Source organism: Lytechinus pictus, chromosome 13 (assembly GCF_037042905.1).
Source record: "Lytechinus pictus isolate F3 Inbred chromosome 13, Lp3.0, whole genome shotgun sequence".
NCBI classification, from domain to species: Eukaryota; Metazoa; Echinodermata; class Echinoidea; order Temnopleuroida; family Toxopneustidae; genus Lytechinus; species Lytechinus pictus.
This window is the reverse complement of record NC_087257.1, coordinates 23,919,226-23,943,359: the sequence shown is the minus strand read 5'-3', so window position 1 is coordinate 23,943,359 and position 24,134 is coordinate 23,919,226. Positions and strand designations below refer to the sequence as shown.

Here is a 24,134-nt window from a genome sequence, read left to right as displayed (position 1 = left end):
AAAATTTTTTTTTGTCACACAAAATCAATTTCGTCTCGACGAAATGCACGAAATCAATTTCGTCTAGACGAAATGTAATTGCGTCCACAAAGTTTATTTGGCGTGCCATACGAAATGAATTTTTATCAAACGAAATGGCGCACCAAATGTCCGATGGTAAATTCCGTCCAATTCACGCCATTCCGTACACAAAATGTGTTTTTGTTCATATAAAAATCATTTCGTCATGACGCAGTTTTATTTCGTATACGAAATTATTTTTTGTCACACAAAATCAATTTTCGTCGAGACTAAATGTAATTGCGTCCACAAAATTTATTTCGTTGCGATGCGAAAATCTATTCCGTCGACGAAATCATTTTGTGTCAAAACCACCAAAAAATTCCGTCAACGAAATGATTTTGTGTCAAAACACAAAAAAAATTTGTCGACGAAATGATTTTGTGTCAAAACACAAAAAAATTTCGTCGACGAAATGATTTTGTGTCAAAAGACAAAAAAATTTCGTCGACGAAATGATTTTGTGTTTTGAGTCCTTTTGACATAAAATCATTTCGTCTCCTCTGTCTCGAAGGGGACATAAGAAGGTCGCTGATTGGCTGCACCTTGCTCAAGCTGTTTTCGCTCCGGGACGATCACACTTTTTCACAGCTCAGATTGGCATGTTGGTGAACTTATTAGCTTAGATTTCACGTTATTCATGCCTACATGAGCTGCATACAACTGCTCTAATCGGTAGGATGTGGACGGACATTGCATTCGTAAGTTCAGCTATGTTTTCGACTTCAAAATTACGTTGAAAAAAAAAAGGGAATTCGTTAGTCGTTACCAAACTTGCAGTTGCAAAAAGCTGTGTAACAATACAAGTCCCGTGTATTTAAGTTTATGTACTGTAGTCAGCAGACCATGGGGGGGGGGTTGGTCTTTTCTGCACACCTAAAAAGTAATATGGTTATGAATTATACAGGTTGAAGATATTTAGGCCTTGATCTTAATAAATAATGTAAAATTCATTTCGAGCAAAATGCTGAAAATTTCATTGAAATTGGATGACAACAAAAGTTATTGATGCCTGGCCGTACATGCCGTATGAAACTCTAACTTAACGTTAGGCTACTCCACTCAGTGACTCACGCGTATTGCGAGGTAAGTATTAGTATACTAACCTCGCACCATTAACCACGTTTGGCAATGGATTTCTAACTAGTGGGTCACGCGTGCTGTGATCCCACTTCTGGTGTCCACAACACACAACTTCTATTGCTTGATTTTTCTGTGCGCGGCGGCATGTAATGAACCCTTGAGTGACTATAGGTCTAAAAAACTCAGGCGATGGTTCGTATAGCCAGCCATTAAACACTCCACTATAGCCTATATAGGTGAAGCGGAGGTTAGCAGTAGTGAAGTGTAGTGGAGCTTGCCTTACACGAACCATCGCCTGCTGTACTAGTAATAGTTGTGGTACTGGCCCTGGCCCCACTCATTACTAGTTCGACTCGAGGTTAGTTGCTACATATAGTTGCTACAGTACATGTATAGATCTATAGTACTAACCTCGTACACCGAACTGCATTTGGCCCTGGATTTATGTGAAGTTGGCAAACATCGCTTCATTACAATACAGAATTAATATTTGCCGAAACTCCTCGCTACTCACCGGGGCGTTTTGCGGTGAGTAGCCATAATACAAAAAGTCAATAGTATATTTTTACTTAAATCAAAATCATATTTAAAAAAAAGCAAATTTGATTACTTTGGAGTTTGGACTAGAAAGTGACTTCGCGTGTCTCTTCTTTTTACGCAAATAAAAGGAAGCCAGATGGTGGCGCTAATAAATTTCACAGCCTTGATTCAGGCTCGCTTCAAATGCAGCTCCTCGGTAATTATGCCCCCGCAGACAAAGTCCGGAGGGGGCATTAAGCGTTGCCCCTGTCCGTTGATTCGCCCGCCCCCCCCCCCCCACTTGGTTTCCGCGCAATAAATCGAAATATATTTCGATTTATATATATTGATTAAAAAAAATTTTGGTGTGTAGGTACATGACACCATAGTACAGGCTAAGTTTGAATTCGGAGTCTGCAGGTCCAAGGTCACAGCTCATGAAATATTTGAGTTGGTTTTCGCATGATGACTTGTGAAATATTCAACAGATTTATAAAAATTATGGTGTGTAGGTAGATGACACCAAATACAGGCTAAGTTCGGAGTCGGCAGGTCAAAGGTCACGGCTCATTAAATATGCAATTTAGTTTCCGCATGATTACTTATGAAATATTCTAAATATTTAAACGAATTTGAGTGTGTAGGTAGATGACACCAAAATACAGGTTAAGTTCGAATTCGTAGTCGGCAGGTCAAAGGTCACGGCTCATTAAATATGCAATTTAGTTTCCGCATGATTACTTATAAAATATTCTACATATTTAAACAAATTTGAGTGTGTAGGTAGATGATACCAATACAGGCTAAGTTCGAATTCGGAGTATGCTGGTCAAAGATCACAGCTCCTTAAAGATATCTTATGAAATATTCAACAGATTTTTAAAAAATTTGGGTGTGTAGGTAGATGATGATGATGCACAGCATTTTTACAGCGGCGTAACAGGGTTCGGTGGCCAGGGGGGGGGGGGCAAGAGCCAAAAATTTCCCGGTCATATCATGGTATGAATAGGCGTAATGGTGTAGTAAGGCGACTATTTTGAGAAGGCCAGAACTTATCTTTTAAAAAAGTTGCGAGCGAGCGAAGCGAGCGAGCAATTTTTTTATAACCTTTTTAATACAAAAATCCAATTTTGTGATAGATTTTGACATGATATCCAGATAATAAATTTATTTAATTCTTCTCTCTTTAGATTCCTTTTTTGTCACGGTGGTCTGTACGCGCCACTGTGAAGAGAATTCTTTGCGGCAGTAGCGTGAAGAGTAAAAAACAAAACAAAAAAACAACGAGGGGCGCAGTATAGAACATGTGCCAAAAGGCTGCTTTATATATATATAAGTCCTGAGCGAGCGAAGCGAGCGAGAAAAAAAATCAACTTTTCATGAGAATATAACTTTGAGCTATTTTTTAACATATTCAGTAATTAAAATCATATCCTACAATACTTTTCCAACAAAAAAGGAGGTAATTCCTCCTTTTTTTGTTCTTGGCTGTAGAACTTTTTGGGGCCATGGCCCAACCCTTCCATACGCAGTGCTGTGCATTTGGGGTCCAGGGCAGAGCCCCAGGAACTTCTTGATATTAAAGCCATTTAAACCTTGCAGATTTCCCCAATTTTGATCAAATCGCGGGCATAATATAGCTTTTACACAACACATTTATTCAACCCAGTTGCGTAATGAACCAAATATTTTGACGGGGCAAAACATAGAAATGTGGGAAACATTTGTAAAAAGTCGCCAGCGTGCAAAGCGAGCTGGAAAAAGTTGCCTATTGAAATTAAAATCTAATTATGTGATAGATTTTTCCATTATATTCAGCAAATAACACAATTCATTGTTTCCATTCATTTCATTATACGTCATGTACGTTGTCTCCTATAAAATTTCTTTTATATCCTCTTAGGTGTGGAACCACGACCCCCCCCCCCCCCTCCCCCCGCCTGTATGGCAGTGATTGAACGTGATTGAACGGGGGCGTTATAGAGCCATTTGATGATTATAAATGAAGAGCCCCTACTGTGTGGGGTCTGGGGCAAAGCCCCGGTAGCTTATTTGCATAAAATTTAGAAAGCTTATAGCACAATGTTGTATGCAGTCCATCTTTCTTCCCGCTCTTTAATTTCAATCATCAGCAGCCCGGTCGTGTTATTTTTTTTCTTGTTCCTTTTCTTTGTTTTCTAATTTAGCTCTTGACTAATTACATTCTACCTTCGTTTCCCGCTATTGTTTGCCATTTTGTCTTCTTTTAGTTTATTTCCCACCGTGCTTTTGCATTACATAGGCCCTTTTCTCAATGATTTGTTCTTTCTCAAATGTTAATTCTATCGTACATTTTCCCGCATTCCTCCCTTTTCTACTAAAAACATTTTTTTCTTCGTTTTCTTTTCCCTTTTCTCTTTCCTTTTTTCTTTCCTCCTTTCCTTTTCCCCTTTCCTTCCCCTTTCCCTTTCTTTCTCCCTCCTTTTTTTCTTTTTCCCGTTTTTTTTTTTTTTCCCGGTGAAATCCGCCAGGGGGGGGCAACTTGCCCCCCCGCCTGTTACGCCACTGCATTTTTATAGCACCATATATCTGTCAAAGACATTCAAAGGCATATTGGAGGAGCCAGCCAATCTGGGTCGCCTACAAGGGCGCGCACACAGAACTGTGACCCGCAGGTCTCTCCTCCCGATAACTGGTTGGGGGAATGCAGGTGGACCACTACACAGGGTCATTCAATATGCGAGTTGGTATCCTCATAATAACTTATAAAATTTCAACAGATTTTTTAAAAATTGGGTGTTTAGATAGATGACACCATAATACAGGCTAAGATCGAATTAGGAGTCGGTCAAAACTAATGGCTATATGCGAGATCCGCTCATAAAGAGAGTTGCATGCGTTGTGCCTTGATTTTCTGGTTCACGGTGGCATGTAATGAACCCTTGAGTGGCCTAGCCCTAGGTCTATGTCACAATTGTCATCATGAATATTCATTAGGTGGGCTGATGATTTCACATCCCCACTTTCCTTTTCCTTGACAGTTATTATTGTACACGAAATCATAATTTTTTCATTTTGTCATACGTGTAAATGATATGTCTCCATTATAATCAAATAAGTTGGTGTAAATGTTGTCAATCCAATTGTGACTTGTAGGAAATTTTTGAATAAACCTAATTTCATACAAAATACAAAAGAACAAGTGGGGGTACTATGACATCATCATTTTGCCCACTGAATATTCATGTATGCCTAGAACTGTTCTACAGGAATAATGCAAATATTTTAAATTCAACAACTTTGTTATTATCCGATTTTGATCAAATTTCCAGCATTTTTCTTTGTGAATTTTACTCTATTTCTTGAGATATGATCAATTATGAATATCTTCAGCCTGGAGCATCCCTTAATCATGTTGGTATTGGAACAACGTTAGGCCTATTAACACTAAAAAACGGTCTCCAGCATTTTTTTTTTGTCTAGTCAACATAATATTGCAAACTAATACTATCTATATACATTTTTGCAAATGAATGATCATTTGTATTTATTTTTGTAAAAAGAAATGTATCACTATTTTTTTCTTTATGTTGTACATTATGTTTGTTAATTATTTCTGTTGAAAAAATGCTGAAATAAAATCAAATCAAATCAAACACCTATAGTGTCCTACTAGGCCCTGCCAGAGGCAAGACTTCCAGATTGCTCTTTCTAGAATTGATTTACATCCTGGATAGAAATAAGCTTGTCTTGTATAAGTGGTTTGGGGATAAAGGAATCAGTCCAGTGGCGTAGCTAGGATTATTTCTCTGGGGAGGGGGGCACCGAGGGGTCCTTGATTTTTCAGGGGGGGGCACTATTTTTTTCTCTGTGTGTGTATGTGTCACAAGGGTGTATCAGACTTTCGCCAATAGGGGATGGGGCCCAAAATTATCTTCACCTATATTTTCCCCGATCAGTCATTTCTTAGCTTTATTCTTATAAAACAACATCAATATGAAATAATCTCATAGGCCTTATATAAAAAGTGCGAGCGCGAAGCGCAGGCGAATATTTTTTTCTTTCTTTTTTTTGAACTTTCATGTATTCATTTTGTCCTGAAAATTTAACATTCTGGGCACTGTTTGTGATCCTGAACAAGATGCGTATGTAACTAGATAATTACTGAGAATGCCAAGCATGAACAGAATATTTAACAAGTGTTCTAGCATGATCGAAAAGGGACCTATTAAGGACTGTTTACCCATGAAGACGGTACATATTTCAATAATGGGAACACGAAGCGCGAGCTAAAAATTCTGACCTAAAAAATTGTCATTCTAAGCACTCTTTGTAATCATAAATGGGAAAGGTATGTAACTAAACAATTGATGCAAGCGCAAATTGGGAATTTGAGTGTGGCAAACTGATTCTGTTTGGTTCTGCTTGTGTAGACTGGGGCCCGTTTCTCAACACCGTCATAAGTCTTCTAACTTCTTAACTAAATTGGAGATAGTGAGCTACTTGTCTACTAACTGTTTCACGAATCCCTCTTTGCCAAGATCGGGGACAACTTGACGAAATAGTTATGACATCTCCGAACCTGTCATAACTTCTTTCTTAATGACGTAGTGATATCATGTGGGTAGACTATGACATTCAAATGAGCCTCGAAATTCGAAAATTATAATATTACGTAATAATTCATAGAAAATGAATTTTATTGCAAACAAGTGGGATAAATCATTCAATAGTAATTGTAATGCACAGAAATTATAACAAGTGTTGGTAAAAAATCACAAAACCATTCATTTTAAAGTAGTAAAATAATTGAATTGACAAAGATTCTACCACTTCAGGCCATCCATAATTGGACTTGTACTCGTTGCTTTCAGACCCTTATCAAGATTTTGATAAATTCTCTCTCTAATATATGCATAGAATTTATAAAATTGTGTGTTTTGGTATCTAAAGAGTTGAACAATTCATGATGATAATATTTTGATGGTGTTTGGAATCCTAAAAACCTGTATAATTATCATCATTTTAGGAAGAAAGCCTGCATGGTTTACTTACGTAAACTATTCAAATTTCATATCTGGGGGTACCCATCTCAACGTCCACATGTGATTTTTTTTTTGGTCATGAAATGAATTAGTGATAATTTCATTTCCTCGGCAATTTAATGCCCATGTCTGCATGTTTGAGTATTTTTTATGCATATTTTGCCTCTGCTATTATTTTGATAGGATCTATTTCCAAATTCATCACAATAATTGTAAGTTTGGAGGAGCTGTGATGTAGTGGTTCTCACTCTCGCCTTGTAATCAGAGGGACGTATGTTCGAATCCCACCGCGGTCTGGCGTCCTTTGGCAAGGCGTGAATCCACACTTTGCCACTCTCGACCCAGGTGCTAAATGGGTACCCGGTAGGATGTGAAAGTCATTGTAGCTTGTCCAGTACAGTGTGCGCCTCACCGGCGACTGACTGGAATACTCCCGAAGGAGTGGAGGATGTGCACACGTTGTGTGCGGGAATGACTGATTGAGTCCGATCACCGGGGTAATAATATATCTGTAAAGCGCTTAGACACGTCATTCCGGTGTATTAAGCGCTATATAAAAGTGGATTATTATTATTATTATTAGGTTTTATCATAATTTTACTTTTTGAAAATTATGCTATTTTGTGACTAAGGCTACGTCTCATGTACTTTCCACCAATAGTATACGATATCAATGGATTCTAGTTAATCCTTTTGGGTAAGATTGGAACTAACTCTGTGTTTGGTAGATAAAGTTATATGACTAACTTGTCCAAGTGTTGAGAAACGGGCCCCTGCTAAGTACATGTAGGCCTAGAGTTTTTATGCCCCCACAGACGAAGCCCAGAGGGGGCATTAAGCGTTGCCCCTGTCCGTCCCCCCCCCCCCACTTGGTTTCCGCGCAATAACTCGAAAAATATTTAATGGATTAAAAAAAAAATTTGGTGTGTAGGTAGATGACCACAAAATACAGGCTAAGTTCGAATTCGGAGTCCGCATGTCAAAGGTCACATCTCATTATATATGCAAGTCGGTTCAAAGGTCTGAATTTGTTAATTATATATATATGCATATTGGTTTCTGCATGATATTAAGTTCAATCATATTGAATGGATTTCTGATCGCGTTAAGCGGGGGCATCTGTGTCCTTTGGACACGTCAAATTTTCTTAATTATGTGTAATTGATTTTATGACATGTGTTTACATTTGCTGCAGATTCCCATTCAGCCGTTGGACAGAACCGGTAATGTGACACAGTATGGATGGTCAATATGAAGCGAGCTTCATTGAATTCCTCCAAGAGCCTTGTACTCCGTTTTGCTCATTTTGAAGATGGTAGCTTTGACAGGACTGGGCAAGTGACTCGTCTTAGACAGGATGCTGTCCCAACCATATTTGATTTCCTGCCTCGTCTTCAGAAGGTAGAGTAGATCTATATCATACATGTGTTCTAAAGAAATATTTTCTCTGTATTATCTACCTTTGGTTTGATAGAACATTGTTTTAAATATTCCATTTTCAGTAGCCAAATAGAGATGAAAATTATCCTATTTGGGAGGCTAACCATGGACCTGGGCCTTTACTGTGTATTTACAGTAAACTCTTACTAAATGAACAAATATATTAAAAATTTGGTTTACCCTACATAATAATCCTGGGCTACTTTTAGATTGCATAGCCCGGGGGGGGAGGCTTTTTGGTCCCCCTCTTCAGATCTCCGTCGATCGCAACGAAAACCAATACACACGTCACCATCAATGTAATCTGCAAGCATGGAGCTAAGGGTGTATCGCTGATTTTAAAGAATTTAAATTTATTTTTAATAAATTAATAATGCTAATTTATGCCTAAATATAGAATTCTCTGCTTTAAAGGTAAATCTCTAAATAATTCCCCAAATTCTATGATTTCTAAACAAATGTGCTCCTGAAAAACATGGTAAATCAAATTTCTAATCTTATGTATTTTATTGGTTCTATAATTCCATACATATTTCTTAGTTTTGGGGCCTTATGTATTTTATTGGTTTTTGTCTCGCCTGCATAGCAGAGCGAGACTATAGGCGCCGCTTTTCCGACGGCGTCGGCGGCGGCGGCGTCAACATCAAATCTTAACCTAAGGTTAAGTTTTTGAAATGACATCATAACTTAGAATGTATATGGACCTAGTTCATGAAACTTGGGAATAAGGTTAATCAAGTATTAGTGAACATCCTGCTCGAGTTTCAGGTCACGTGACCAAGGTCAAAGGTCATTTAGGGTCAATGAACTTTGGTCAAGTTGGGGGTATTTGTTGAATTACTATCATAACTTTGAAAATTTATGGATCTAGTCCATGAAACTTGGACATAAGGTTAATCAAGTATTAGTGAACATCCTGCCTGAGTTTCAGGTCACATGACCATGGTCAAAGGTCATTAAAGGTCAATGAACTTTGGCCGTGTTGGGGGTATTTGTTGAATTACCATCCTAACTATGAAAGTTTATGGATCTAGTCCATAAAACTTGGGATATAAGAGTAATCAAGCATCACTGAACATCCCCTGTGAGTTTCAGGTCACATGACCATGGTGAATGGTCATTTAAGGTCAATAAACTTTGGCCGTGTTGGGGTAATTGTTGCCATCATAACTTTGAAAGTTTATGGATAGAGTGAATGAAATGTGGACATGGGTGTAGTTGACAGTCTTAAGTCTCCGTTCAAATGTCATTTATGGTCAATGAACGTGGTATTATGTCATTATATGAATGATGTTTTTGTGAATGATTATTTTATGGTAGTTTTCAAAGTTAGCACTGCTGCTATATTAAATTGCGTAATGCAGGCGAGACTGCCAGAGGCGTTCCACTTGTTTTTCAATGAGATCACTTCGTGGTACTATTCCAATTATAAAAAGCAAAGATTTGATTATTTTCAACCAATCAGTGCAAGAATAATGATGCCTTTGTCAATTATGACTGAAAATAGAATTTCCATTGGATTACATATGTATACAAAATAATATTTTTTAGCAATTTTTGGTCCAACATAAACTCATAAAATGTTGCGTAACTGCGTATCTATGCGTCTCGAATTTGGTCTCAAAAGCTCTGCGAGAATTGAACGGAAAAAAATAATGGTACCTCGTTTCTCATTGTGGACTTATCTTGAAATATGTGGATGGGGGGGCTAGATAGGGTTAATATATCATCATGAATATTTTAAAAAAAAACATTTATTTTGTTGCAAGTCACTGGAAAAGGTTTGATTCCTAAATAAATATTATTCTTCATGTATTATCGAATATTTAATTGAAAAATTTAAAGCTATCTTTTCATTCTTCTTATCTGTTTTTGTTCAATATTTCTTATATGTTTCTTTTTTTTAATTCATTCATCTCGTACAGAATTCACCCAAGCCAAGGAATTCCCCGAAAGAAAGACGTTTTGATTCAGCAAACAACCTCCCAGATACTGCAAAGTCTTCAGCACCTTCATTTCTCGAGGACCACTCCTACTCAATATCAGAAAGTCCAAGAGGGGTAAAGTGGAAAATAACAGCAATAATGGACTATTAAAAACTTGGAGAAGAGGCTGAAACCACACAGCAGAAGTCCCGCCGTGTACATTACTTGCTCTTAAGTTTGGACAAACATGACTCGCAAAACTTTACAACAAATAATTTACGCTATGTGCATTCTGATTATTTAAAATAGCTCAATGAAAAAGTTTACCACTGGGCATGTAACAAAAGTGCATTCATTAAATTTGAACGTGTTGCAAAAATGATGTCTTACAGTATATTCATTCCGACTTAGAATGTCAGAAGAGAAAAAAAGTTTGTGAAAAGTAGGAATGACAGCAAGCTGACAGAAGAATAGAACAGGATAGAACAAGGCGATAGTTATGAATGAGCTGTTGGATAGAGACAAAAAGATGAATTAAGAATGGGGGTGATAGAGAAAGAGAGACGGGTGTTGGGGGAGCCTGTGATCAATGCCTGAGAAAGCGAAGATTACCATAATTTTTTTAAGGATTTGAACAGTCAGGAAGAATCTGGGTTTTTTTTTCTGTTGGTATTTCTAAAAATACTTGTATGTTTTATGTAACGAAACGGGTATAATCCTTCGGAAGTTTCACTCACACAGAAAATATTAACGAAACAAAAGGAAAAAAAGCCAAATAATTCACTGATTTTCAATTGTTCAGTAACTCTCATATCCAAAGTGCCCCCCCCATCATTTCAATGTATTGGAGAGAGAGTATGAACGGGACATGGCTGTCTGCAGAAAAAAAAATACGGGGGGGGGCAAAACATTTTTGGGATATGTGCAAGGGAGCGAAGCGACAGCAGAAAATTATTTTGCAATATATGCGAGAGAGCGAAATGACAGAGAAGAAAAATGCAAGGGACAAGAGATTTGGGGAATATGTGAGAGGGAGCGAAGTGACCAAGCAGAAGAAATGTAGAGGACATAAAATTGTTGGGGTATGTGAGGGAGCAAAGCAACCGATAAAAAAAGCAGGTTAAAATATTTTCGAATATGTGTGAGGGAGCGACTCGTTCACTCTTGAGCAGTAGGGACTTGTTTAAAAATAGCTTACGAAATATGCGTTTTTTAAACATGGTAAACACATATTGTAGGCCTACGGTAGAATTTAGGTGCTCTAAGAGTTAGATTCTGAATGAGCTGCATTTGCTGGTAAGACATGCGCAGAGGATCTTTGTCTTTCATCCATTTTCCACACTTTTCTTTTGATTTCAGTTTCCAGGCAGAAAGGCCCACCCTCCTGTGGATGCCAATGGGGCAGGGGATTATATGCTTAAAATGCCAATTTTTCTGGTTGGAATATCAAACATCCTGAGCTTCGCGCTCATTTTAAAAATAATGTATAAACTATTAATGCTGATAAATACATTTAGATGTGCAGTGCTCTCTTGTAAAGCAGTTTTGTACTGAAGAGGCTACCCTGGGTAAATAAAACAGAATAAATGAATAAAGAAATAAATAAAAATGATGTTTCTAATCTCAGACTTTCTTATGCCCCTCGAAAGCTCACCCGCTCTCTCTTTATTTTTGTTTTCATTTTTACAATTCTTTGTTTCTCTTTTGATATCTAAAGTTCCGGTTTTTCCCTTTCTATCGTGCACTATTCTAAGCCCCAGCCCCACTGGCTTCCACAGGAGGGGGGGGGGGGGGGCTTCCCCTGAAAACTGAAATCAAACAAAAGAAACGTGAAAAATAAAAATGGATAAGAGACACAGATCCTTGCCGCATGTCTTACCAGCCAATACAGTTCATTCAGAATTTGACTCGTAAAACACCTAAATTCTACCGTAGGCCTATAATAGGTTTATTGCCATTTCGTCTACTGCCATTTTGTCCACTCACCAAATGGTATGTCATTTCATCTACCATCAGTTGTTCCTTTTCCACATCTTCCAATTACCATTTTGGCCAATAGCTAGTTCGTCTAATAACCAATTTGTCTACTTTCATTTTGTCTAATTGCATTTTTGGCCAATTTGTCCAATAGCCACTTTGTCCATTTTCATTATGTCTATTACCATTTAGTCCAATAGCCAATTGGTCTAAGGGCAAATGGCCACTGACCACTTAGTCTACTTACATTTTGTCTATGTTCCATTTTGTCCAACTGCAGTTGATCCACTGTCACTTAGTCTAAACCCATTTCATCTAACAATCATTTGGTCTAATCATCGATGGGTCCAATTGCCATCCCGGTCAATATTCGTTTCGTCTACAATCAAATAGGAATAGTCTACTACTAGCAGTCCTTCTAGTTTGGTGCCTGTGTATTGCTACCTCGACTCCTGTTGCTCTTGTGATTTGTTATTAATTTACACCTGTCGTTTGATTAATCTTTTATTAGTGTTTTTTTAAGCTCCATTGTAATACATTTTATGTTTTTATGTAATGTTCTCCCCATCCTTTCCCACTTTTCTATCTTTTTTATTTTTTTTGTACCGTCCAAGGCTGTTATCATTATTATTATAGTACATTTCTTGTTTATTACTATCATTAATTACTATTATTACAATTATTATCATTGTTATATGATGAGTGATGATTATCATTTTTAGGTGTGCATTTGTTAAAAAAAAGAAATGAGGGTAAATTCCAAATCAAATGACCCTATTTCAATTTTATCATTTTTAACCACTCCAATTCCCCCTTTTGTGTGCGTGATGTGGTAGAGAGAGCGGGGGGGGGGGGGTAGGAGGCTGCATGCTGTACCGCATCATTCCATTCCTGATAGCAGGCCTAGTTATATATTTTTTTATCTTCAGGAACTTCAAGGTATATTTAAGAAGTCATTTCGTCCCCCCCCCCGGATGATGCATTATATTTGTATTAGACAACATGGCTATTGGACCAATTGGCTATTAGACTAAATGACTATTGGACGATTTGAGAATTGGACGAACTGGGCGATTTGGTTGTTAGACAAACTGATTATTGGACCTAATGGGTGGTGGACGAAATGATAGACGAAATGACAATTATCCGGTAGATAATTTGGATATTGGACCAACTGATATTAGCCAACATGGCTTGGACTAAATGAACATTGGACGAACTGATTAATGGAGATGGCATTAGCCTTAATAGAATTAGACTAAATGGGTGGTAAACGAAATTGCTATTGGACGAAATGGCATTTATAGACAAAATGAAGGTAGACCATGTGGTGAGTGGACTGTATGGCAGTAGACGAATTGGCAATTTACCTTAAAATATGCGTTTACCATTCTTAGAAAACGCATGTTTCCTAAAAACAAGTCCCTACCGCTCGGAAGTGAATGTGTCGCTCCCTCGCACATATTCCAAAATATTTTGACTGACCCTGGGTAAATAAAATAAACAATTACAAAAACTAAAATGTTGTTTTTAATCTGAGACTTTTTAATTCCCCTCGAAAGTTCACCTGCTTTCTCACTCTCCCCCTCTCTATCTTTGTTTTTATTCATTTTCATTTTACAATTCTTTCTTTCTCTTTTGATATCTATAAAGTTCAGATTCACCCTCTCTAACTTGCACTATTCCAAGCCCCCGCCCCATTGGTATCCACAGGAACGGGGGGAGGGGGGGCTTACCCCCTGGAAAATAAAATCAAACAAAAGAAAGATGTGAAAATAAAAATGGATAAAGACAAATAATCCTCTGCGCATGTCTAACCAGCCAATACAGTTCATTCAGAATTTAACTCTTACAACACCTAAATTCTACCATATTATCAGTTTACCATGATTATAGAAAACGCATATTTCCTATGCCATTTTTAAACAAGTCCCTATCGCTCGGGAGTGAACGTGTCGCGCACCAGCACAAATTCGAAAAATATTTTGATTGACCTGCTTTCTGGTTTTTTTTATCGGATGCTTTGCTCCCTCACACATACCACAATTTTTGTCCCTCTTTCCTTTTACTTCTGCTTGGTCACTTTGCTCCCTCTCACATATTCTCGAAATATTTTGGCCCCTGCATTTGTTCTTCTCGTCACTTTGCTCTCTCACATATATCCCCAGAATAATTTTTCTGCTCGGTCGCTTCGCTCCCTTGAACATATCCTAAAAATGTTTTGCTCCCCCTGCATTTTTTTCTGCAGACAGCCAATCCATTTCTCATCCAACCTCTCTCTCTCTCCAATACCTTGAAATGAGGGGGGGGGGGGTACTTTTGATATGAGAGTGTCTGAACAGTTGAAAATAAGTAAAATATAATTTGGCTTTTTTTTTTTGTTTAGTTAATATTTTCTGAATCTTACAAAAGGATTATACCCATTTCATTACATACAACATACACATATTTTGAGAAATACCAACAGAAAAAACATGTACTATTCATTACTGTCCAAATCCTCAAAAAAAAATTATGGTAATGTTCGCTTTCTCAGGCATTCATCAAAGGCTCCCCCACACCTGTCTCTCTTTCTCTATCACCCTCAATCTCAATTCATCTTTTTGTCTCTATCCAACAGCTCATTAGTAAAGGTCAAGTCTACCCAAGAAAATTGTTGGTTCAGTTAAATTGAGAAAAATCAAACTAGCATAACGCTGAAAATTTCATCAAAATCGGATGTAAACTAAGAAAGTTATGGCATTTTAAATTTTCACTTTTTTTTCACAAAACAAAAATATTCACAACTCAGTGACATGCAAATGAGACAGTCGATAATGTCCCTCACTCACTGTTTATTTTGTTTTTTATTGTTTGAATTATACAATATTTCATTTTTTACAGATTTTACCATAAGGACAAACTTTACTGAACCAAAAAAGTAATGAATAATGCTAATTCCACATGATCAGGGAGGAATAAAATTTTGTTTAACATGACAAGGAGAAAATAAGAATATACCTTATTCTATATATCAAATGAAATAGTGAGTGGATGACGTCATCAGTCTCCTCATTTGCATACCGACTGTGTACAGAATGTGCATATAACTCTTTTGTAAAATTTAGCAAAATTTTCAAATGTCATAACTTTCTTATTTTACATCCGATTTTTTATCAAATTTTCAGTGTTATGCTTGTTGGATTTTTCTCTTTTTATTCATATCAACAATTTTTGGGGTGGACTTGTCCTTTATCTGTCCCCCTTGCTCTATCCTGTTCTATTCTTCTGTCATCTTGCCGTCATTCCTACTTTTCACAAACTTTTTTCTCTTCTGACATTCTAAGTCAGAATGAATATACTGTAAGACATCATTTTTGCAACACGTTCAAATTTAATGAATTCACTTTTGTTACATGCCCACTGATAAACTATTTCATTGAGCTATTTTAAATAATCAGAATGCACATGGGGGTAATTATTTGTTGTAAAGTTTTGCAAGTTATGTTTGTCCAAACTTAAGAGCAAGTAATGTACATGGCGGGACTTCTCGTGTGTGGTTTACAGCCTCTTCTCCAAGTTCTTAATACAGTCCATTATTGCTGTTAACTTCCACTTTACCCCTCTTGGACTTTCTGATATTGAGTAGGAGTGGTCCTTGAGAAATAAAGGTGCTGAAGACTTTGGTACAGGTGTCTTTGCAGTATTTTGGAGGTTGTTTGCTGAATCAAAACATCTTTCTTTCGGGGAATTCCTTGGTTTGGTGAATTCTGTACGAGATGAATGAATTAAAAAAAAAGAAATATTGAACAAAAACAGATACAAGAATGAAAAGATAACTTTAAATTTTTCAATTAAATATTCGATAATGCATGAAGAATAATATTTATTTAGAAATCAAACCTTTTCCAGTGACTTGCAACAAAATAAATGTTTTTTTAAATATTCATGATGATATATTAACCCTATCTAGCCCCTGGGGGGGGGGGGGCTTAATAAGCCCCCCCCCCCCCATCCACATTTTTTACGATAAGTCCACAATGAGAAACGAGGAACCACAATTGTTTTTTCGTTCAATTCTCGCAGAGCTTTTAGACAAAATTCGAGACGCCCAGATACGCAGTTACGCAACATTTTATGAGTTCATGTTGGACCGAAAATTGCTCAAAAATATTATTTTGTTTACATATTTAATCCAATGGAAATTCTATTTTCAGTCATAATTGACAAATGCATCATTATTCTTGCACTAATTGGTTGAAAATAATAAAATCTTGCTTTTTATAATTGGAATAGTGCCACGAAGTGATCCCATTGAAAAAAAAACTATAAAATACATAAGGCCCCAAAACAAAGAAATACGTATGGAATTATAGAACCAATAAACTACATAAAAGTAGAAATTTGATTTACCATTTCTTCAGGAGCACATTTGTTTAGAAATCATAGAATTTGGGGAATTATTTAGGGATTTATCTTTAACCCTAAATAGACTGGGCTATTTCGACGCCTAAGAAGACGGGGGGGGCTGATTCAGCCCCCCTTATGATCTCGGCCGTTGATCTCGCAATCGCGACGAAAATTGGCACGCGCGTTACCCATGGCATTATCTACAATACCATAATATCAAAATCTGCGAAAAATCTCATTGCTCATTATGTTAATTAATGCGTAAAATCATAAGTTTGCTCTAATTAACAAAATAATGCCCCTAAAATGCTCATTTTTGTTTCACTTACTCTTTATAGGCATCTGATTAAATTAATTTTTAAAAAAGTTGTCAACATCACATTCATTTTTTATGTATTTTATTGTTTTCTAAATTTCTTATGTATTTCTGTGTTTTTCGACTTTTAGTTTTTTATTGTTTTTTCAATGGAAATTGTCAGAGACGTTTTTTTTTTACCATAAACAAAATAAAATTAATTGATTTTGAGCAGTAAAAGGAAAAATATGATACATTTTATAAATTTTGGCTAAAAACACTACTTGCATTGGATTTGTACACAATTACACGTTTTTGAGCAATTTTGGTTCTGCATGCAGTTACGAAATGTTGCGTAATTTCGGAACCCTGTACCTGGGGGTCACAATTTTGGTCTCAAAAGTTGCGCAAGACTTGAAAGTAAATAGTCAACGAGTGACGCGGTCAAAAAAATTCGCGCGACGGATTTATCGCGAAAAATGTCGAGCTCCATGCTTGCAGATTACATTGATGGTGACGTGTGCATCGGTTTTCGTTGCGATCGACAGTGCATGGAGATCTGAAGAGGGGGACCAAAAAGGCCCCCCCCCCCGGGCTATGCAATCTCAAAGTAGCCCAGGATTATTATGTAGGGTAAACCAAATTTTTAATATATTTGTTCATTTAGTAAGATTACTGTAAATACACAGTATAGGCCCAGGTCCATGGTTACCCTCCCAAATAGGATAATTTTAATCTCTATTTGGCTACTGAAAATGGAATATTTAAAGCAATGTTCTATCAAACCAAAGGTAGATAATACAGAGAAATTATTTCTTTAGAACACATGTATGATATAGATCTACTGTACCTTCTGAAGACGAGGCAGGAAATCAAACATGGTTGGGACAGCATCCTGTCTAAGACGAGTCACTTGCCCAGTCCTGTCAAAGCAACCATCTTCAAAATGATCAGAACGGAGTACAGAGCTCTTGGAGGAATTCAATGAAGCTCGCTTCATATTGACCATCCATACTGTGTTCCAGACAGTACAGGTTCAGTCCAACGGCTGAATGGGAATCTGCAGCAAATGTAAACACATGTCATAAAATCAATTACACATAATTAAGACAATTTGACGTGTCCAAAGGACACAGATGCCCCCGCTTAAAGGGGAATCCAACCCAAATAAAAAATTGTTTTTATAAGGAAAAGAAAAATCAGACAAGTTGATAGGTGAAAGTTTGAACAATATTGGACAAACAACAAGAAAGTTATGAATTTTTAAAAGTTGTAAATATTGGTAATCACTGTACCCATGGAGACTTCAAATTGGCTGCATATGGGATGTCATGGTGATGTAAGGCAAGGACTACTCTTCCATGTACTCCAATTCATATTATGGCGAAAATGTGATTTTTTTTTCCCAAAAGTTTTATTTCAAATTAATATTTTTCTTTCATGAGGACATAAAACAATATACTACCTGGGTTATATTTAGATTACTGCCCCAGGGGAATGGGTACTTAGGAGAAAACCACTAATACCTGATAATAAAGTACATGGCCTATGGGAAAGTTGTCCTTGCCCCTTGTCATAATTTACTTATCCAGTTGCCAATTTGAAATCTACATAGTATTAGTGATCTCAATCTTAAAGCAGCTATAACTTTCTTATTGCTTGTCCGATTTCTTTCAAACTTTCACCATTCTGTTTAATTTATTTGTCTCCTTCCCAACACAACATTTAATGGCCAAGGCTGGATTCCCCTTTAACGCGATCAGAAATCCATTCAATATGATTGAACTTAATATCATGCAGAAACCAATATGCATATATATAATTAATTAACAAATTTAGACCTTTGAACCGACTTGCATATATAATGAGATGTGACCTTTGACCTGCGTACACCGAATTCAAACTTAGCCTGTATTTTGTGGTCATCTACCTACACGCCAAAATTTTTTAAAATCCATTAAATATTTTTCGAGTTATTGCGCAGAAACCAAGTGGGGGGACGGACAGGGGCAACGCTTAATGCCCCTTCCGGGCTTCGTCTGCGGGGGCATAAAAACTCTAGGCCTACTCAGCAGGGGCCCATTTCTCATTACCTGGACAAGTTAGTCATATATCTTTATCTATTAAACACAGAGTTAGTTCCAATCTTACCCAAAAGGAGTAACTAGAATCCATTGATATCGTCATATTGATACTATTGGTGGAACAAAAATAGCATAATTTTCAAAAAGTAAAATTATGATAAAACTTACAATTATTGTGATGAATTTGGAAATACATCCTATCAAAATAATAGCAGAGGCGAAATATGCATAAAACATACTCAAACATGCAGACATGGGCATTAAATTGCTGAGGAAATGAAATCAGTAATTCATTTCATGACAAAAAAAATCACATGTATGTGGACATTGAGATGGGTATCCCCAGATATAAAATTTGAATAGTTTAAGTAAACCATACAGGCTTTCTTCCTAAAATGATGATAATTATACAGGTTTTTAGGATTCCAAACACCATCAAAATATTATCATCATGAATAAACTCTTTAGATACCGAAACACACGATTTTATAAATTCTATGCATATATTAGAGAGAGAATTTATCAAAATATTGATAAGGGTCTGAAAGCGTCGAGTACGAGTCCAATTATGGATGGCCTGAAGTGGTAGAATCTTTGTCAATTCAATTATTTTACTACTTTAAAATGAATGGTTTTGTGATGTTTTACCAACACTTGTTATAATTCTGTGCATTACAATTACTATTGAATGATTTATCCCACTTGTGTGCAATATAATTCATTTTCTATGAATTATTATATAATATTATAATTTTCGAATTTCGAGGCTCATTTGCATGTATTATGGTGTCATCTATCTAAACACCCAATTTTTAAAAAATCTGTTGAAATTCTATAAGTTATTATGAGGATACCAACTCGCATATTGAATGACCCTGTGTAGTGGTCCACCTGCATTCCCCCAACCAGTTATCGGGAGGAGAGACCTGCGGGTCACAGTTCTGTGTGCGCGCCCTTGTAGGCGACCCAGATTGGCTGGCTCCTCCAATATGCCTTTGAATGTCTTTGACAGATATATGGTGCTATAAAAATGCAGTGGCGTAACAGGCGGGGGGGGCAAGTTGCCGCCCCCCTGGCGGATTTCACCGGGAAAATTTAAAAAAAAAGGGAAAAAGAAAAAAAGGAGAGAGAAAGAAAGGGAAAGGGGAAGGAAAGGGGAAAAGGAAAGGAGGAAAGGGAAATGGAAAGAGAAAAGGAAAAAGACAACGAAGAAAAAACTGTTTTTAGTAGAAAAGGGAGGAAAGCGGGAAAATGTACGATAGAATTAACATTTGAAAAAGAACAAATCATTGAGAAAAGGGCCTATGTAATGCAATAGCACGGTGGGAAATAAATTTAAAGATGACAAAATGGCAAACAATAGCGGGAAACGAAGGTAGAATGTAATTAGTCAAGAGCTAAATTAGAAAACAAAGAAAAGGAACAAGAAAAAAAATAACACGACCGGGCTGCTGATGATTGAAATTAAAGAGCGGGAAGAAAGATGGACTGCATACAACATTGTGCTATAAGTTTTCTAAATTTTATGCAAATAAGCTACCGGGGCTTTGCCCCAGACCCCACAAAGTAGGGGCTCTTCATTTATAATCTTCAAATGGCTCTATAACGCCCCCGTTCAATCACGTTCAATCACTGCCATACAGGCGGGGGGGGGGTCGTGGTTCCACACCCAAGAGGATATAAAAGAAATTTTATAGGAGACAACGTACATGACGTATAATGAAATGAATGGAAACAATGAAATGTGTTATTTGCTGAATATAATGGAAAAATCTATCACATAATTAGATTTTAATTTCAATAGGCAATTTTTTCCAGCTCGCTTTGCACACTGGCGACTTTTTACAAATTATTCCCACATTTCTATGTTTTGCCCCCTCAAAATATTTGGTTCATTATGCAACTGGGTTGAATAAATGTGTTGTGTAAAAGCTATATTATGCCCACGATTTGATTAAAATTGGGGAAATCTGCAAGGTTTAAATGGCTTTGATATCAAGAAGTTCCTGGGGCTCTGCCCTGGACCCAAAACGCACAGCACTGCGTATGGAAGGGTTTGACAGAATGTTTCACTTGATTGATTGGTGGGGATTTTTTACCTGATTGCTAAGAAAGCATGAATGCTTGTAAGCAAGCAACCAGAGGACCGACGGCTTAAGGTCCTCTCCGAAGGACCTGGTAATGAGGATTAATGCCTTACCAAAGGGCACTAGCGCACCAAGTGTGAATCGAACCCGGGTCACCAGAATACGAATCCCCCGCTCTACCGACTGAGCTATCGCGCCTCAAAAAGTTCTACAGCCAAGAACAAAAAAAGGAGGAATTACCTCCTTTTTTGTTGGAAAAGTATGATAGGATATGATTTTAATTACTGAATATGTTAAAAAATAGCTCAAAGTTAGATTCTCATGAAAAGTTGATTTTTTTTCTTGCTCGCTTCGCTCGCTCAGGACTTATATATATAAAGCAGCCTTTTGGCACATGTTCTATACTGCGCTCCTCGTTGTTTTTTTGTTTTGTTTTTTACTCTTCACGCTACTGCCGCAAAGAATCCTCTTCACAGTGGCGTACAGACCACCGTGACAAAAAAGGAATCTAAAGAGAGAAGAATTAAATAAATTTATTATCTGGATATCATGTCAAAATCTATCACAAAATTGGATTTTTGTATTAAAAAGGTTTTAAAAAAAATGCTCGCTCGCTTCGCTCGCTCGCAACTTTTTTTTAAAGATAAATTATGGCCTTCTCAAAATAGTTGCCTTATTACACCATTACGCCTATTCATACCATGATATGACCGGGAAATTTTTGGCTCTTGCCCCCCCCCCCCCCCCTGGCCACCGAACCCTGTTACGCCGCTGTAAAAATGCTGTGCATCATCATCATCATCATCTACCTACACACCCAAATTTTTTAAAAATCTGTTGAATATTTCATAAGATATCTTTAAGGAGCTGTGATCTTTGACCTGCATACTCCGAATTCGAACTTAGCCTGTATTGGAATCATCTACCTACACACTCAAATTTGTTTAAATATGTAGAATATTTTATAAGTAATCATGCGGAAACTAAATTGCATATTTAATGAGCCGTGACCTTTGACCTGCCGACTACGAATTCGAACTTGACCTGTATTTTGGTGTCGTCTACCTACACACTCAAATTCGTTTAAATATGTAGAATATTTCATAAGTAATCATGCGGAAACTAAATTGCATATTTAATGAGCCGTGACCTTTCACCTGCCGACTCCGAACTTAGCCTGTATATGGTGTCATCTACCTACACACCCTAATTTTTATAAATCTGTTGAATATTTCATAAGTCATCATGCGGAAACCAACTCGGATATTTCATGAGCTGTGACCTTGGACCTGCAGACTCCGAATTCAAAGTTAGCCTGTACTATGGTGTCATGTACCTACACACCAAATTTTTTTTAAATCAATATATATTAATCGAAATATATTTCGATTTATTGCGCGGAAACCAAGTGGGGGGGGGCGGGCGAATCAACGGACAGGGGCAACGCTTAATGCCCCCTCCGGACTTTGTCTGCGGGGGCATAATTACCGAGGAGCTGCATTTGAAGCGAGCCTGAATCAAGGCTGTGAAATTTATTAGCGCCACCATCAGGCTTCCTTTTATTTGCGTAAAAAGAAGAGACACGCGAAGTCACTTTCTAGTCCAAACTCCGAAGTAATCAAATTTGCTTTTTTTTAAATATGATTTTGATTTAATTAAAAATATACTAGGCCCTATTGACTTTTTGTATTATGGCTACTCACCGCAAAGCGCCCCGGTGAGTAGCGAGGAGTTTGGCAAATATTAATTCTGTATTGTAATGAAGCGATGTTTGCCAGCTTCACAGAAATCCAGGGCCAAATGCAGTTCGGTGTACGAGGTTAGTACTATAGATCTATACATGTACTGTAGCAACTATATGTAGCAACTAACCTCGAACTAGTAATGAGTGGGGCCAGGGCCAAGGCTACCACAACTATACTAGTACAGCAGGCGATGGTTCGTGTAAGCTCCACTACACTTCACTACTGCTAACCTCCGCTTCACCTATAGGCTATAGTGGAGTGTTTAATGGCTGGCTATACGAACCATTGCCTGAGTTTTTTAGGCCTAGTCACTCAAGGGTTCATTACATGCCGCCGCGCACAGAAAAATCAAGCAATAGAAGTTGTGTGTTGTGGACACCAGAAGTGGGATCACAGCACGCGTGACCCACTAGTTAGAAATCCATTGCCAAACGTGGTTAATGGTGCGAGGTTAGTATATACTAATACTAACCTCGCAAAACGCGTGAGTCACTGAGTGGAGTAGCCTAACGTTAGAGTTTCATACGGCATGTACGGCCAGGCATCAATAACTTTTGTTGTCATCCAATTTCAATGAAATTTTCAGCATTTTGCTCGTAATGAATTTTACATTATTTATTAAGATCAAGGCCTAAATATCTTCAACCTGTATATTTCATAACCATTTTTCTTTTTAGGTGTGCAGAAAAGACCACCCCCCCCCCCCCCATGGTCTGCTGACTACAGTGCATAAACTTAAATACACGGGACTAGTATTGTTACACAGCTTTTTGCAAATGCAACTGCAAGTTTGGTAACGACTAACGAATTCCCATTTTTTTTCAACGTAATTTTGAAGTCGAAAACATAGCTGAACTTACGAATGCAATGTCCGTCCACATCCTACCGATTAGAGCAGTTGTATGCAGCTCATGTAGGCATGACTAACGTGAAATCTAAGCTAATAAGTTCACCAACATGCCAATCTGAGCTGTGAAAAAGTGTGATCGTCCCGGAGCTGAGCGAAAACAGCTTGAGCAAGGTGCAGCCAATCAGCGACCTTCTTATGTCCCCTTCGAGACAGAGGAGACAAAATGATTTTATGTCAAAAAGACTCAAAACACAAAATCATTTCGTCGACGAAATTTGTTTGTCTTTTGACACAAAATCATTTCGTCGACGAAATTTTTTTGTCTTTTGACACAAAATCATTTCGTCGACGAAATTTTTTTGTGTTTTGACACAAAATCATTTCGTTGACGGAATTTTTTTGTGGTTTTGACACAAAATGATTTCGTCGACGGAATAGATTTTCGCATCGCAACGAAATAAATTTTGTGGACGCAATTACATTTAGTCTCGACGAAAATTGATTTTGTGTGACAAAAAATAATTTCGTATACGAAATAAAACTGCGTCATGACGAAATGATTTTTATATGAAAAAAAACACATTTTGTGTACGGAATGGCGTGAATTGGACGGAATTTACCATCGGACATTTGGTGCGCCATTTCGTTTGATAAAA

The 24,134-nt window shown here is 37.3% G+C and overlaps 2 long non-coding RNA genes across 2 annotated transcripts; one reads left to right on the top strand and one right to left on the bottom strand.

The window, feature by feature from the left end:
• Window positions 1-554: 554 nt before the first annotated feature.
• On the top strand, window positions 555-10,430 carry LOC135156405 (uncharacterized). The gene is made up of 3 exons (XR_010295532.1): window positions 555-761; window positions 7,882-8,087; window positions 10,052-10,430. It is a non-coding gene; the product is annotated as an uncharacterized LOC135156405 (long non-coding RNA).
• Window positions 10,431-15,157: 4,727 nt separating this feature from the next.
• On the bottom strand, window positions 15,158-23,607 carry LOC135156450 (uncharacterized). Its single transcript, XR_010295563.1, has 3 exons — window positions 23,489-23,607; window positions 17,563-17,772; window positions 15,158-15,777 (listed from the first exon to the last, which is right to left on the bottom strand). It is a non-coding gene; the product is annotated as an uncharacterized LOC135156450 (long non-coding RNA).
• Between the last annotated feature and the right edge of the window lie 527 nt (window positions 23,608-24,134).